The sequence below is a fragment of the Alexandromys fortis genome, unplaced genomic scaffold, assembly GCF_014885135.2.
Source record: "Alexandromys fortis isolate MF-2015 unplaced genomic scaffold, M_Fortis_MF-2015_v1.1 scaffold_196, whole genome shotgun sequence".
NCBI lineage: Eukaryota > Metazoa > Chordata > Mammalia > Rodentia > Cricetidae > Alexandromys > Alexandromys fortis.
This window is the reverse complement of record NW_026068078.1, coordinates 1,720,781-1,738,924: the sequence shown is the minus strand read 5'-3', so window position 1 is coordinate 1,738,924 and position 18,144 is coordinate 1,720,781. Positions and strand designations below refer to the sequence as shown.

The window sequence follows — 18,144 nt, the reverse complement described above, 5'->3', positions numbered from 1 at the left end:
CTAGTAAGGTGAGCATCCACGAAACTGCCTAGGCTCCTACGAAACCAATAGGTACAGTAGGATCAAAAACCCATTGCCATTGTTCTTGAGGTCTCAGTAATCCTCATTGTCCACTATGTTCAGCGAGACCGGTTTTAACCCGGGCTTTTTGAGACCCAGGCCAGTTGGCCTTGGTGAGTTCCTGATAGAACATCCCCATTGTCTCAGTGTATGGGTGCACCCCTCACGGTCCTGAGTTCCTTGCTTGTGCTCTCTCTCCTTCTGCTTCTGATTTGGACCTTGATATTTCAGTCCGGTGCTCCATTGTGGGTCTCTGTCTCCTTTCATCGCCTGATGAAGGTTAATATTCAGGAGGAAGCCTATATGATTTTCTTTGGGTTCTCCTTCTTATTTAGGTTCTCAAAGAACCTGAATTATAGGCTCAATGTCCTTTATTTATGGCTAGAAACCAAATATGAGTGAGTACATCCCATGTTCCTCTTTTTGGGTCTGGCTAATAATAACATATTGATCTTAGTTATTTTAGTGTTCTTCTTGGGTAACTTTCGTGTCTAGGTCATTTGTTCATGTGCCTCCATTACTCACTTCTTGTCTTGATTGATGGCCATATTTTCCTGCCTCTTTGCATCACTAGTATTTCTGATTATATCTCAGATCACGTGTATAAAACAATGTAAAAGCTTCAATGCTGTAATTTATTTGGTGAGAGGAAGGTTTTCCCATGAGAGTCTAACCATTTTATGCCAGTCCAGAACACAAGAAGATCAAGTCTAGGCTCCAGTTTTAGTTAAGATAATCAAATTTGGTCTATCTCTGTTCCTTTGCATTTCCCCTCAGAGCTCCTGAATGGAAGTCAGAAAAACTTTTGTCTCCTTTCTTCTGAAAGAGTATGTGAGATTTAGCTTTGGATTGGATCCTTCCCAATCTCAAGAGGATGCCAGGTGAAACATCTGATGGGGCTCTAAGCAGCACTTTCATAAACAAGCATGGTGTAAACAGCTTCATTCTGACTTTAAGCTCCACTTAGCCACATAATAGACCCACAAATAACTGAACGCTTTCATGTCTTTTTTTACGTTCCAGTGTCTCACTTCATCTGTGTAACTCACCTGAGAACTTCTTTCTCCTTATTTCGGTAGATTGCCCTTTGTGATCATGCCCAGATCCTCAGATCGCACACATGAATGCTCTTTAGAAGTAATCAGTTGGTGATCTAGGTAGTGAAGCTCATTGGGAAGTTAATTGATCCAGCATTGAATAACAGCACTCCAGTGTCTTGAGACATAGGCAAGTGTTGCAAATGACAGTTCCACGTCTTATACAGAGCAGAAACAAACAATTGGGGATTTTTCTGGTTGTGCTTTTCAAGTGTATTTGTAGCATGGCAATAATCTGTGCTATCTTTGTCATTGGACTTATTTGATAACAATGACTTTTTATAGAGAGGTGCTGAGGTGGGGATATTGAAAGTGAGTACGGGTAGTATTTACCTGCCTCTACAGACTCTAAAGACTCTAGTCCAGTATCCCTGGCATTGTTTCTATGCTGTCCAGAAGCATAACGTGGTACCATAAATAAAGCTTTATGTTGCCATTCTGTGATTCTGAAATACTAACAACTGCTTTTTCTCCTAAAAGTGGATGGAATCTTCCATTTAATTAAAGCGTGACAAAAATGTGGTAAACAATGGTAATGCATTGAATTTTGTTTGGTCTTGAAACACACAAATTGAAAGTTCAGGCTTATGTTCATATATGCCTACTAGTAACTTTCTAAAGTTAACACCTACAATCACTTTTCAGATTTTCTTCATATTGTAAACCACATGTCCTCATTAAGTTGTTTTTTTTTATCACATTTTCTTTCCTATTTGTAACTTCTCTATGACTTCCTGAACAATGTGTTAATGAAATTTCACCATTCTTTACAGTTTATTTTGAGATAAGACACTGTAATAATGTCTTATGATTTCTTTTCTGAATATAATTAAAATTTAGAACATCAAATCATATTTTATTAGATTCCTAAAGTTCATAGTGATAAATATGGTTTCATTTTCAAAATTTAAATAGGAACTTTGTGGGAATGCAAACTTGTGCAACCACTCTGGAAAGCAGTGTGGAGGTTTCTCAGGAAATTTGGGATCAATCTTCAGTTTATTTCAATGCAGCAGTATAATTCGAGGTGAAAACTTGAATCTTCAGTAGAATATAGACCAGTTTCAGTTATATGTAGCAATAAACTTGAAGTTAATATTCCTTACTATAAATGTAAGTTATAATATACATTTTAAAGAAATATCAAAATATAAGGAAAATGTGTAACTGTGAGTAACTGAAAATATTGATGTATTGTACAAACCCAGGAAAATTATATCACTCTTAATATTACATGTGAAATATCTTAAGATATTTCTTAATGAAAATGTCAGGATCTACTTGCCTAATTTGTATGTAAATAGTATCTTTTCAGGACAAGGAATGGACAAATATGACCTCCATGCCTGTTTTCTTGTCTTAGATGTTGCTTTTCTTCTCTGAGCTCTGCACTGGGCCTGTTTCACAGTGTGAGTCCATTGCAAAATTCCAGCATTTCTTTAAAAAAAATTACTGTCTTTGTATTTTGTTAAATATTGAGGGAAGCATTTTTCAGTCATGCCTTCATCTCATCTTTGTAAGAAGTGCATTAATTGATTAAATTTTAACATTTAATATTTATTACACCAATAATCTGTGCCATCAGTAGAGTTCTGTTTCATGGTTTAGTTAGAATGTCTGTTGATTAATTACAAGTTTTAAGCTCATGACTTCTCTTAAGATTAAAGATCTTAAGAGTTGTAGATTTTAAATATTGCATTTACTTCTAAGCTGTGTGATTATGCATTTATTGTGTTTAACTGTGAACAGACATGCTTCATGACTCATAACAGTCTTTACAATGAATACAAGCATGCTAACTGTTAAATTTCAAATAACACACCATTTCATATAATAAAAAAATATCAATTTTCCAAATGCTAAGGGAGACGTTTGTGAGGAGGGTTGTCTTAGCCTTTGCCTTAGTAATAGTACATAAACACTGAATAAAAACTAAAAAATAAACAAACAAGCAAACAAAAACACGACTTATATTAAGCTATGTTTAAGCCATACATGGAAAGGAGATGCATCAGTAAAAATACTTTCACTACTCAAGGAACGCTCTGATTCCGCAGAACCTTCTCTCATATGTAAATGTTCCCAGGAGGGTTTCCTTTAGAAATCGAATTAGGTTGTTAATTAACTGACTCACTTACAATAGATGTCCATGACTAGGTTACTGCTCACTGGATTGCTTCATTTTAAGTACACACACACACACACACACACACACACACACACACACACACACGCTGGTCACGTAACCCTTCTCTTCAGGAAAGGTAGGCGCTCCTGAATCCTGGTTTCCATAGGTCCCACTAAGGGAGATGTGCAGGGCAGCTTCTTGCCAGACTTCCTGCGTACACCAGCTGGGAACTCACTCTTAGTCCATTAAAATGTATTCGGCCCTCCTGTCAGTAGAGCACATTGAAGTTGCAGCAACAACACTAAATCGAATAAATAATGCGAAGTCTAGGAATCAAGAGACCAGCTCCATGAGTATGAGAATCCTGGATGGATTTAAAGTGTCACCTCGCTGAGCTGTGTGGTTCTCATCAGTGTGAAAATCAATCACGTTTACCTGATAAACTATACCACACTCCTCTCAGGAAGTTATAAAAAGGCAGAGTCATATGATATAGAAAACTAAGTATTATTACAGAATTTGGCAATTAGTTTTAAAACCTTTAACAATGTAACAATCTTTAATTGTAGTTTCTGAGAAATTATTTTGTATTCTGTGTAAGATATTTCAAATTAACTTCATAGAAAGAAACTTAACATAATGTGTGTGTCTATGTAAACTGAATATTTAAAAATTCTGTGCTTGCATGTGTGTGTGTTCATTCATCTGTGGAGAGGCACATGAGTCATATCATTGTATGAAGGTCAAAGGGCAACTTGCTAGAGTCTGTACTTTCCTTCCAGTATGTGAATTCCAGAGATGGAACTCAGGCCATTTCCTTTACCCTAAGCTGGCAATTTTAAACTGAGAAGTATGGCTGCTATGTCCATTGGAAGATTTCTATGGCTATATGGTTCCTAAAAGTTTGAAAACAACAAAGAAAACATGGTAGGGCAGAAATGTGTTGCCTTCTCTTACTGTATGTAATTTTAAATGGAAAATTTGCATTACTATATATATTGTGTTTATATAATGTGATTAATGATATTCAAATTTATAGTTATTAAGTGTCTAGGCCCCGGCAGTGTAGTGAAATGACTAACACGGGAGACATGGTAAGTATTGCTATCAGTTTGATGTGATCTAGCTTTTATGCACTGAGGTTGGCAAGTGGTCAGAATTACATATGCTGCTTGTATATGGTGTTTCCTGTTTGAATTTTCCTTCACACCTGAGAATAAATAGAAGGAACATTCGCATACTATTTCCTCATTTTCATTTTAAATCCTTAAGCAATTCATCTCGATTTTTTTGTGCAACTGATCACAGAAGCTTCTTCTGTTTAAAAAGATGATGGGATTAATCATGAACCTTTGCTTACTTTTCTTTTTTCTTTCTTTTTTTTTGTGACTGTGTTTCTTTTCTTGACCCTTAGCAACACATGTTGCTGATAGATGTGCAAAATTATTTTAACATTTTAATATGTCTTAACATGGATATTGCTTTCCCCTTTCATGGAATCCTGAACTTCTATCTAAAGTTTAACAGCAGAAAAACAAACAACTTGTAAAGAAATATTTGGCAGGCCAAATGGATGCCCCACAGAGAGTCTCAGCTCTCAGGACAGTTGAAACAACAGCTAAAGGTATATTTGCAGGCAGTTATTAGATAAGATGCAAGATTCAGCTGCTGCTGGGAGACACATTGTGCTCTGTGGGAACTTCCTTCAAGTTTAGGGTACTCCTGAGAGAAAGTGTGGAATTGTACCAACGCCTGCAGGAACGCAGGGGGCATGGCTGTGCCTTCCCAACAGTTCATTTTATTTTCCAAACCTAGTTCTCTGGCTGCCTTCGAGATTATTCGTCTGTTTCACGTGGTGACCACGGCACGCAGTAATTCTCAGGTTAAAGCTCTTCTGAAACAAAGCTTACATTTTTTGCAGCAGCAGGAAGCAGATGACTGCAAAGCAAATCACCATCTTTTGTGAGAAGAAGTTACAGTGTAATCCTGAGTTCAGAGTGTGTCTTGGGGGAAGCATGCAGGATAATTTTTCCCCTGGGCAGCTCTATTTTGTTTGCCTAGAGTTAAAAAAGACATTCTGTTCCATGTTAAAATTCTGTATTGATCTAAGCAAGAACTTACAGTTGTTAAAATTAAAGGAAAAAATGAAAATTATTTTAGTTACCTTGTTTAAATATATATAGCTATAGGAAACACTTCCATTCATACCTATAAGTGGAATCTTTTTGGAAGTGTGTCGTTTTCATGTTCAGAGTAATAATGTAAACACAGAAATTGAAGTTACTCAATAACTTTGCCTTTATTATTTTAACATTTATAACGTATATATTATGTATAAAATGTCTTCTCTGAGTTTTCTACATATAAATGTAATATATGAAGGTGTGTGTGAGTGCATGGATCATTTTGAACTGATATCCAATGTGTCTAAGACATATATGAGCACAGTGAACATTCCTTTCTCACCGTTCCTCACAGGAAAACCTGTGGGAAAAGTTGTAAACATCTAGGAATTGCAGCTGTTCATTGATGTAGGGATATTCAACAGCTCAAACTACAGTAAAAGACTATACTTTGATTTGTGTGTGTGTGTGTGTGTTTGTGTGCGTGGGTATGTATGCATGTATGTGCATCAAGGTGGCAGCATATGGATGTCAGGGAAAACGTATCCACTCTGGTTTCTCTGTCCCTCATGTGAGTTCTGGGGATTGGCTTCAGAACGTTAGCAAGAGATTGGACCTGCTAAACTATCTTGCTACTCCAACACTGCACCATTTTAATTTGATCTACTTTAAGTCTGAGGAAGTGAAATTTGGTGTATAGTTGTTTTGGTTATTTTTTTAGCTTTTGCCTAAATATCTCTTTCTTAAATAACTAATTTATAATATTTCGTAAAAAATAAATGGCTTTATTCAAAATAGAATTCATTTTAAACATTTTTTTAGTCAAGATGCTTAATATATTTATCTGCCTCTATACCATTTTTGATTAAAATTTAAAATTTTCAAAATGAAATGTATAGTATATTCCCCTCAAAGAATGAGAGACAGTTTTGCTACATGACTCAATACTAAGTGTAAGAAAGTACATTTAGGAAGACTAGCTTGTCTGATGTAAAAATGAGAGATAAAATTGACATGGTCGTTTTAGGATTAATGTATATTCATCCTATTACTTAAAAAGTAATTTAAAATCTTGACATTGTCAAATGACCTTTTGTGTTTTTTTTATTATATTTTATGCTGTATTTTAGTTTAGCTAGATTTATGGAAGACGTGAAGATAAGCTCAGGGGGAAAAACTCCAAAGATAATTTACTTCAAAGCTGCATACAATGGGCACTCAGGGCATCAGGGCAGGGACTTCACTACCACTAATAGCCGTACAGCAGAGTCAATATTAGGCTGTCTTGATATCGCCTCTGCCAACAAAATTATTCCCAAAACTCTCAATTTAGCATCAGGCAAATTCATCAGACAAAGACTAAAAGCAGGCACAGTAGTTGGCAAAATATCACAAGAATTTCTGTCATATCTGATGTTGGCTCTGAAAGCTTTTGGACTCCACATTGCTCTTAACACTGCTGTCTTCCAAGCTCCTATTAAGATTGCCCCTTAGGCCCCACTTACATCATCCAACTGCTTTCCTAGTTCAAAGTCCCATTAAATAGTGGCTGAATTATTAAATTAAAAGAATATTTCTTATCAAATAGAGTTTATATTTGAAAAATAGTAATGTAAATAATTTATTCATAAGCCATTAAGGTCACAAAAAAATTTGACTTCTAAAGGATGCTGCCAAGTCGCTTCTAAAATTCAGGAAATTGTTCCACAAAAAGCTTTGCTAAATTATGATTTGAGAGTGCATTAAAATAAAGTGATTGCTACATAGAACATCCTGATAGCAAGCACAAGTTTTAGAAGAGTCGTTCTTATTAAAGTCTGGATTAAAAAAAAGTGATATTGTAAACACTGTAATTTATTTTTATTTTTGAGCTTCTAACCAATTGAATATAGAAAATATTTTTAAAAAGAATTTTGTGTGCTTTATAGAGAGAATGGATTTGCTTCTCTGTAGTGCTTAGAAGATGGAGGGAAATAAATGAAAAGCGAGTAGGCTGGAAACTGTGTTTCTAATAATCAGAAACTGACTTTTTAAGAACTGTTTGTAGGATCTTATAAAACGATCGAAGACCCAGGAAGCATAACTTTAGGTGTGCGTGACCCACGCTTGGACCGCAGCCCTCAGAAGAGTGAAGCTCGTGGGGAACGCACATTCTAGTTGTCATCAACTATAGCATCAGAAAGTACAAGTGGGAGGTTTCCCTCTCGTGACTCAGAGGAGAAAAGTTCTACTGATTAATTAACAACAAAGGAGCAAACATATTAGTTCATCATAAAGTTTTGAAATATGAAGAAATAACTTGGCATTATAACACTTGACATTCAAAACTTAATAGGTAACTTTTCCAGTCTCACAGTCTTTATGAATTTTGAGAAAATGTTGATACAAAGATTTTATTCATCAACTAATGTCTTAGAGTCTTATAAACATTCCTCTTAGGGCAGAAGGATTTTTTTCAGTCTTTGTTAGTTTTAAGTGAAGTCCATGATAGGCTTTGTTTATAATTTAGCCACAGGATCTGTCTTTAAGATGGCATGCTATGAAATAATGCAAGCGTCTTTGGGGTCATTTCCTATATTTTGATCTTTTCTATTTCTAACCAGACTAGAAAGACTATCGTCTATAGCAGTCTGCATAAATGCCTGATAGATATCTTGCTTCCTAGAAAACCCAAGCTCATGGCAGTATATTGAATTGCCTCTTTAAAGAAATTTCGAGAGCAGTCTTAATGGCTATCAGACGTATTTCCATTCAGACTATGTGATGACTTGCATTTCATCTGTGTTCCTTGGCAGTGTTTCTTACTCACAATCTAATTATTTTGCATTAGTACATCAGGGTTTGTATATATCTCCTGACCCAGTCAAGAAAAATCTAAACTTTTTAACCTATTTACTTGCTTTTTCATTTTTCTCCAATTCTATCTGTAGTATAATCATCTAAACAGACTGGTCTCCTTTTAATAGATTTTTAAAAATCACTTTATTATTAATATACTTTTTGTTTCATATAATATGCATACTGTACGAATCTAAAATGGATTCTTGAACCCGTTATACATGTAATTTATTTTAAACTTGAACACTTCTTTTGGTTAATCTGGTGATTCTGTTGTACTTTTCCTTTAGCATTGAAAGATGATGCTTTCAGGTTTTCAACCATAGGTAAAATTAAAACCTTTAATTATGCCAATGTATAATTAATGTTTTAAAAATAAGAATTTGATAGTTACGACAGTAAAACTATTAATGTAAAACCTTATACTTTTAACATTTTAACTTAAGAAATGAAAAAAATCTCTTGTGGTTGCCATGAAAACTAAAGAGTAATAATCATGTTAAGTTCTGAATATAATCAATGGACCTGGCTTATCTTCTCCATCTGTAATAATGTCAATGCTCTGTCTGGTTCTGACTTTCTGGCAGATGGGTGGATTTAGTGGATAGGCAGTCCTCATGACCTTTTGAACGTACTGGAGATAACTTAGTCATTTTCCACTTCTCAGCTACAGTATTTCGTTTGAATGCTGTGAACTTTTAAAAAATGTCACTAAAATGTTAACTATTTTTTTCTTTACACATTTGTGAATTTTGACTACACTAGCATTGGTACCAAAAAGTCTACTGCAAATATCTTTAACAAATGCTATAGTTATTTCTGAACTTATAGATAATCACATTTCCTACTTGAATGCATAATTTACTACATCTGAGAAGATATGGAAAGTAATCACCAGTTTAGTTTCTTATATTAACTAATTTCACACTTTTAATCTTATCCTACCACCTTTTGCTTATTAATTTTGTGTGGGTGTGAGTATGTGACTGAGAAAGAGAAGGAAAGAGGTGGGTTGAAGGGTTGGGGGAGGGGGAGGATGTTCTTGGGGATAGCAGAGGGTATTGGATCCCTGGGATCTAGAGTTAATAGGTGCTGGTGAGCCATGCGATATGGGTGCTAGGAATTGAACCTGGGTTCGTTTGTTGAACAGGAATTCTCTTAACTAATGAGCCATGTCTGAAGCCCCATTCTAACTTTTTTTTTTACTATGTTTGTGTCCATTTTGGAAAATTTTACTAAGCCCTGCCTGGGAAAGTATGAGTAATATATGTTAACTATGACTACAAATGGAAGAATCCCAAAAAAGAATTTAGTCAACTTAGCTATTTAAAATATTAAAACTTATGCGTGAAAATGATGACATTTAACATTTGGAAATAAATAGAAATAACATTTATAAAAATTATTATTAACAAATATGACCGAGAGGAACGGTGAGATAGCTCTCAGTTCAGTGGAAAAGCACCTGCCACGAATACCTGACAGTCTGAGTTTGCCCCCCAAAACCAGTGTAAAATATGAAGACGAGAATGACCCCATGAAGTTGTCCTCTGACCTCCACATGCACACTGTTGCATGCAAAGAGTGTTACCTCACACACACTAATAGTGATAATGGACTTGAGTAGGAGATCAAAGATCTCTTGCTATAAGCCAGTCACTCTTCTAACACAGCTTATTTTTAGTGGTGAGAAAGGAGACTTAGTGTCCACACCAACTCAAAAAATTATGAGGCAGTGAAGTGACTAAATATGTAAGTTATAGCTCAGATGGCATACCCTTTTAACTAATCCAGGAAGAATGGAAGGTAATGTAAAATAACCCTATCACTAATAAATAAGTTGTATTCCTCAAAACCATCCAGTTAAGATGAGCAATGGTGGTGCATGTTTTTAACTTGTCTTGAACCCCTTACCCTAACCGCCCCCCCTCAAAAAGAATCAGTTACTACTGAGTTGTAATCACATTAGCAAGAACTTGATCAGAAAATGTTGGCAGTAAGAAGTAAAAAATAAAATAGAGCAATGTGAGTCAAACTTTTTAAATTCAAATGTATGTAAACATAGTATCATTTTGAGCAATGCTAAATTATGCATTTAATTGAATTAAATTGAATAGCCTTTATTCAGTTTTTGCATCATACATGTGGTCTGTGGATAATTGCCATAAAACAATATAAAGCATCTCCAACAGCAAATCCATAAAGAAGTCGTGGAGTAGTGCTTGGGAAATAACTAGATATTAGTAAACACAAGTGATGGGGAAGTGTCCTAGGAACTGTCAACTACACATTGGGAAAACAGACTTGCAGAAGTTGTAGCACTTGGCACGAATTCCTATGGCCTTGGTACTGCAGGCTAGATATGGCTAGTATTTAACAGGCAGCTTCAAAGTCTTAGATCTGTTATAATCAGAGGCATGCATAACATTTTTATTGCCCTGTGATTTGATAATAAGTAGATTTTAAAGGATTGTTTAAAAACCCTAGACTCATATAAAGATAAAACACTTTGGTGAGATTGTTTGTTTTTCTTTTTCTTTTTGATGTTTTTTATTTGAGCTTATTTTTCATCCCTAATCAGTGAGATTGAGATGACAAGAGCCACAACCAAATCACAAGCCACCATGAAGGAAAATGGCCATATATAAAAGATAGGGTAATTAACACTCTAGCATAACACCTTGATAATAGACCATGAAGTATTCTTAGTTAATGCTAGCAAACCATCTAACAGAACTCAGGACGAAAATTCTGGTGAGCACAGACATTATCTGGAGCAGAGGCCATTGGAGCCAATAGCTGACTGGGATATACACAGACCGGGTTTTGCTAAATGGAAGTGATAATTTTTAGAGATTGCTGTCATCATGGAATACAAAAGCATGGTTTGCCTCCAGCGCTTATTACCAACTCCTCTTAGAAGTAGAGAACTCAGCTCAAAAAGAAGATAACTACATCCACAATAAAGGACTACTTCTTAGGAGAAGGATCATTACCTGACACAATTGTGGCAGTTTCTCAATTGAAGACCAGTTGGTGACTTTTAAGAGTAAGAGCACAGCAGAGGGCATAAATGTATCCTTTTACACTGGGGCCATCTGTGCAATAATGTATCTTAGTTTTTGCATCCTGTTACTATTATTTCATGGCATTGTGAACTGAGCATAATGACCAGAAAATATGCATTTAAAAACATGACCTATATTTGTTAAGAAATACAGATTAAAGCAACACTAACATTCTATTATATGCCCATAACAATTACTGAACCCAAACTCTGATGAGACCAGTGGCAGGTAAGGCTACAGAGCGATAGAACAAGGACAGAAAAGGCATTTTCCGTAGAATGCGCCTGGGCAGTGGTGTTGAAAACAATTCTGCAGTTTCACTGAGCAAAATGATCGCACCAGCAACTGTGTTTTTGGGCTGGAACTACTGATTGGAGACTTCCATGGTAATTCTGAACGACTGAAAATAAGTAATTCCTAGGGACCGCAGGCTGAGTAAGATGCAAAGTAATCCTTTTCTTCTAGTAGTTACCGTGTGCTCTTCGGAGGTTCCTGTTTAGACTTCCCCCTTTGAAGTGTATCTTCTGGGATTTTTCATCCCACACACAACCTCTTAAACTGAGATAGGCCAGTGACACAAGTAAATAAGACTATTTAAAAGAATGATGATTCTAAAATGTAAAAGCTATCATTAGGAATTAATGTTAGTTACAACTTCTATTTAACCTGGCAATGTGGTATAAAAAGGAAATAGAGCTGGGGATTGGTGGTGCATGACTTTAATCTCAGCACTTGAGAAAAAGAGGCAGGCAGATCTCTGAGTTTGTGTGTAGCCTGATCTGCAGAGCGAGCGAGTTCCAGAACAGCCAGAACATCATGGAGAAACACTGTCTCAACCCCCAAGAAAGAAATAGAAATTAAAATTACAAGTATAAATATTGGGAAAATTAAATTGTGATAATTTTCTGATGATATATCATAAATTGAAAATTTACAATTATTTAAAATAAATTATATGAGTCAATGACAATAAAAATCAATAAAATTAGTTATTAGATACTCTGAAAATAAAAGAAAAGCTTTAATTTTAATGACATAAAATAAAATATACAAAAGTCATTTCTGAGTTGAATATTAAATAAAATCAATGTCAAAAATTATGACTGATTCAAGAAACTGGAGGTATATGCTTATGTGCTGGGCTTTGATATACTAAGGACATGAGCTTAGTCTGTCCTGCTAATAAGTGTAGTTTCTGATAAAAAGTTTCATCAGTTTATGTATGTGAATGATTGGCAGGGTGTTTTGCACTTTATTTGTTTCTGTATATGGAACTCTTCAGCCAAAGCAGCCATGCGTAAAAGCACAACTAGTGTGATTATAGTCAGTGCCTAGATTTCTAGAAATTCACTTTTGATAAGACAATGTCATAGGGGTAAACAAATGGAAGAGTGTATTTAGCAAATATTACCATGGAGATTCTATGAAAATACAGTCTTACAAGGAAGTTGAAAGTTGGTCTCAACAAGAAATAACACTCATCCAGTTGGCCTTTCTTATGGGAAAAAGTGAAGTGCTACCTTACTTCACAAACAGAACCAGTTCTAGAGGTGTTGTGTGTCTAAGCATGAAAAGCAAATTCAATGCATCTTCCAGAAAAACTGAAATAGAAGAATGTCTCCAAGAGTCTTTGCTGTTGCTGTGATAAAGCACACTAAGAAAAGCAATTTAAGAGGGAAAGGGTTTATTGTAGCTCACAGCCAAGTTCATTATGGTTGAAGTCAAGGTAGCTGTAGCCTGAAGCAGCTGGTCACATTCCGTCTGCATTACAGAAGAAAAAATTAATGAGTCCATGTTTGTGCTAACTTTCCTTTTTTTTTTTTTGTTTATACAGTCACAATCCAAACCATGGAATAGAAGCTGAAAAACTTTGGGCAGGTCTTCCTGCCTTAATTACAGTAACCATGACGACTCCCAAAGGGGTATATCCCATGCAACTCTAGATTCTGTCAAGTTGACAGTTGACACCAACTACCATAGACACATTTTATACATACAAACAAAAATATATATACATATATATGTCTTGTGATAATTTCAGGATGCTATAACAGAATAATATAGAGTGATTGGCTTATAAACAAAAATAAATGTGTTCCAAAATTTTTGGAAGCTGGAATGCTGAGATCAGACTTTAGTATGGTTGGGTTTTGGTAGGAGCTCTCTCCAGCTGGCATAGGAGTTCCCAGGCTTTTCATCCTCACAGAGCAGAGAGCTAGCCACCTACCTCTCTGTCATAGAAGAGCGCTGGTCTTTTCATGAAAGCCCCCTCTAAAAGCAAGTACTGAACCCCTTCCTACCATGTTGGAGAGCAGGGTTTTAGAATGTGGACTTCGGGGAAACACAAACATTCCGTTCATGGCAGTATCACAGCACTTCATTTCCATGAGCACACCTAAAGTACAAGACAGGGATGGAGACAAAAGACACAGGACACCGGGGAAATGTAGGCAAAATGAAATTCCTAGATAACTGCAGAACCTCGTCGGTCAGCTCTGTAAATCTAAGTGTGCAGATATTATCACAGAAGTGTGTATGTGTATGCATTAGCAGACATGTGCACTCATGGACAGCATCACTAAGTTTTGTAGCTGAAACAGACAACTGTCTGCAATTGACCATCAAAAACAGAGTATATAGAGAACTTAATTTTAGTGTGTTTATAAAATGAGTATGGGGAAGAACTGAGAATGTCATACTTAACCACAAGGCTCTGTATCCTAAGCCTAATGTGAATGAATGGAGCCAGATCCAAACAGATCTCTCTGTGGCTGCGTCAGGTGGAGATGTGAGGTGATGAGCGAAGAAGAAACTAACTGAATGGGCGAGAATCTTGTCAGCTAGATCTGGAGGGGGATTGCTATCCAGAATATTCAAAGAATTCATAAGACAAAGAGTCAAAGGAACAAATGACCCAATAAAAATATGGTCTAGTGATCTAACTAGAGTTCTCAAACAAAGAAATAAAAATGGCTAAGGAATACTTCAAGAAGTGTTCCTTACCCTTTGCAACTAAGGAAATACAAATTTAAACAACCTTGAGATTTCATGTCACTCTTCTCAGGTGTCCAAGATCAACAGAACAACTGGCAACAAAGGTTGTGGAGAAAGAGGGGCCCTCATTCATTGTTAGTGAGAATACAAATCTGTGCATCTTCTCTGGAAATCAGTGCAGAGAGGTCTCAAAAACAGCTGAAAGTAGATCTACCACATGAAGCAGTTATGCCTTGACGTTTGCCCTAAGAACTAAACCTAATAGCCGGTGCTCTTAACTGCTGAGCCAGTGCCCCAGCCCAGAGCTTCTATTTCTTGAGGAAGACAAATCCTAAGCACAGAAGCTGCAGAGTGTCTGGCTACTGGGAACCCAAAGAGAATGCTTCACTGTAGCACTGCATGTTATGGGGCTGGAGAGATGGCTTGTGGGTTTAGAGTACCCCCAGCTTCAATACTCAGCACCACACCATGGCCCCAAACCAGTTGTAACTCCAGTTCTAGGGGCTCCTAGTCCACCTCTTCTGGCCTCTGAGAGCACCAGAAACAATACGGTTCACTTACATATGTGCAGCGAAAGCACCCAGACACATAAAATAAAAATTTAAAAAATAAGATTATACATTGTTGCATTTGTTTTGAAACATATCCAAAAGTTGATATTTTAATTGTTATTGTGAAATATGTTTTATATTTCCCTCCATTTTCTCTCTTTTATTCTCTCATACACATAAATAGCTCTGCATTTTATATACTGTATTTTATGACATTGTTGGATCTATAATATATCATAATCTTTCACTTTTAAGTACATCAGAATTTATCTCCTTTCCCGGAAGGTATTATCTTCTCAAACCACAGAACAGTGATAAAAATTAGGGATTCTCATTGTTACTATGCTATTATCTGTAATATAGATCTTATTCTAATTCTCTAACTCTTTGATTAATATTTTACATCAAGAATCATGCATTAGTCATTATGTTCCTTTAATCACCTTTACATTGGAATGGATATTCTATCTTAGTCTTTCCTGGTAGTGACTTTTTCAAAACTATTTGCTAATAATTTCAATATTCTATCTTCTAAGATGCATATACCACAAAAGCAAACAGCTCCTTACCTTCTCATTTTCTTTTCTGACATGGAACAAAGTGCTGCATCTAAAAAAAAGTATTTTTTACTGAGATTTGGGAAGGCATTTGTCATTCTGGGGAAGAAAATATATGCTTTTAATCCTAGCAAGCGTTTGAACAAATATGCACTAATACCCTTTCATGACTAACGTGATTTAAGCAATATATTTTAAAGCACATAGTGAATATATACAATATTATTTATAAGTTTACTGAACGCTATAACCAATGGGAAGTTAGAGTATAGTCTAATTTATTTCATTAGGCATTTGAGACAGAAACACAGCTTTAAAAGGTGCATTGATTTCTCTGCAGCAGTAATTCATGATTCACGTACATTCATCATGATGTAAATGAAACAACACATATAAATTGTTCTTAGTTCAGATTAATTTTAAATCAGTTTTGCAAGCCATCTGATATAGAATATAAAACTCCGAGGTGAACATCAGGCTACTCTTTCAGTATTCAGAAATTCTTTCAGTATTTCCGAAAGGGAGACACTTTCAGAATTTCCATTCTTAAAGTTACATCTGCACATGATTTCAGGAAGCTCAAATACACGAAAGGCCTATCTCATGTTCAGTATCATCTAAGGCATAAAATGATGGCTAAAAGTCTCTAGTAAGGGTAGCAGGCTTTCTTCCATATGCATGTGCCTTAGGAAGAACAGAATTGTTAACTTGATATTTTCTAGTGGTTTAGAATTTAGGATTAGGTGTGGCCATCCACTTTAGTTTTGTCACTCACTGTCAAATTCTTAATGGCTGTCTCTTTGGTCATCATCACATCTTCCTCAAAGTTAAATCACTAATTCTGTTTCCCTCTGGCTTCCTGTAACCCTGACAATTGTTGTTTCTCCACTGTATTGCTTTGCTGCCTTGTCAAAGGTTAGTTGACCCTTGGTGTGGGCCTGCTGCTGTCCTCCAGTGCTTTGTCGCCTCTTTCTAGTGAGTCTTAAAATCCTCCAGAGCCTACATATACTTGATGTTACATAGTATCAGATCCTCCATGGTCTACATATCCATAGATGTCACACAGTATCCGATCCTCCTGAGCTTAGGCATCCTTAGATATTACACAGTATCAGATCCTCTGGAGTCTTCTTATCCTTAGATGTTACACAGTATCAGATCCTCTGGAGTCTACAATTCCTTAGATGTTATAGTGTCAGATCCTCCAGAGGTTACTTATCCTTAGATGTCACTCAGTATCAGGTTCTTAAGAATACTTAAGAATACATATTCTTTGATGTAAGCAGTAGCATGTTTGGAAGCCTTGTCCTCTAACTTAGTAAAATAATTATGGCAGCCTTTTCATTTCCTGGTAAAAAACCATTGTGCCAATTTCCTCCTTGACTTTTGAAATAATATATTTTTTTTGTTTAAAACAATATGGTAAATTTCAGTTACCTTTTTTATAATCAGAATGACTTTCTAAAATAAAATCCTAGGTATAGTAACCAGTAGTATTTTCATCTATTGAATTTGTAATATACATTTTAAACATTTAGATATTTTAATTTAGATACATAATATCTAGATGATATGTAGTAATTTATTTTTTTTATAAATACGAAACTTATTACTTTAACACATATGTCTTTTGAATGCGCCCATTTTTTGTTGCTTGAATCATAGCTTTGTCATAGGATGCTAAATGCGGGTACTTTAAGATACAGTTCCATTCATTAACCACTGTTTGCTGAGTGAGTCACTCCATCTTAGGTAATATAAAGCTCACTTTTTCTCTAATGTATGGTGCCATCAGCTCTTAGTAAGAGAAACCTTCCACATCAGAAGTCTTTAGTGTGAGAGCCTTTAAGGAAGGGCATAGAAAGAACCTGTGCCGCAGTGACTTTAGTAAATTGGTCATTTCTTGCTTCTGATGTAGATAAAGCCTTTGCACTTCCACTCTGTTTCTACTTCCTTGTGCCCAAATTCAGCTCTGTTTGTATCTCTGTGATGAGATTATTAGAAACCTACTTCTATGATTGTGCATAGTAACTAGCAGCTCGGAAACTTAGGGCTTCACAAAACGTTTTTATGCCAACCTTTGGTTTCTAATGGTCCTCCGAACTTCATCATTTCCTAATAATGACAGACTCTCGACCTTCTGAAGTCAGTGTATTTGCTTGGAAGTTGGTAAGGAATAGGCAGTAGGTGGTTTGAATTAACTCTCCTTTCCTTTTTCTAGTCCATTTTGGTCCCCAATTTTACACACACACACACACACACACACACACACACACACACACACTGAGAGTTTTGGCAAATAAGTGACAAATCTGTGGGTTTAAGAATCAGAATACAATTGCTCTAATCCTGTATTTCCTATATGTAAGGTTGGCAGGGGGAGCAACAGACAAGGGAACAAGTAACTTGAAGATACCACAGGCTTTTTTTTTTTCTTTTTCAGATGAACCAACAGAGGGGGGAAAGAAATCTCTAAAGAAGCAGTTCTCAACCTGTGGTTTGTGACCCCTTTGTGAATCTAAGGACCTTTTCACAGGGGTTTCCTCAGACCATTGGAAACCACAGATATTAACAGTACAATTCATAACAACATAACAATAGCAGAGTTATAGTTATGAAGTAGCAATGAAAATAAATTTATGGTTGGGGGTCACCACAACATGAGGAGCAGTATTAAAATGCTGCAGCATTAGGAAGGTTGAGAGCCACGGCTCTAGAGTAAGTAAGC

General features: G+C 35.9%; 1 protein-coding gene across 1 annotated transcript in view; it reads left to right on the top strand.

Moving 5' to 3' along the window:
- Stpg2 (sperm tail PG-rich repeat containing 2) overlaps positions 1-18,144 on the top strand; it is a 1,012,587-nt gene that overhangs the window by 297,347 nt on the left and 697,096 nt on the right. The gene's annotated exons all lie outside the window — the stretch shown is intronic.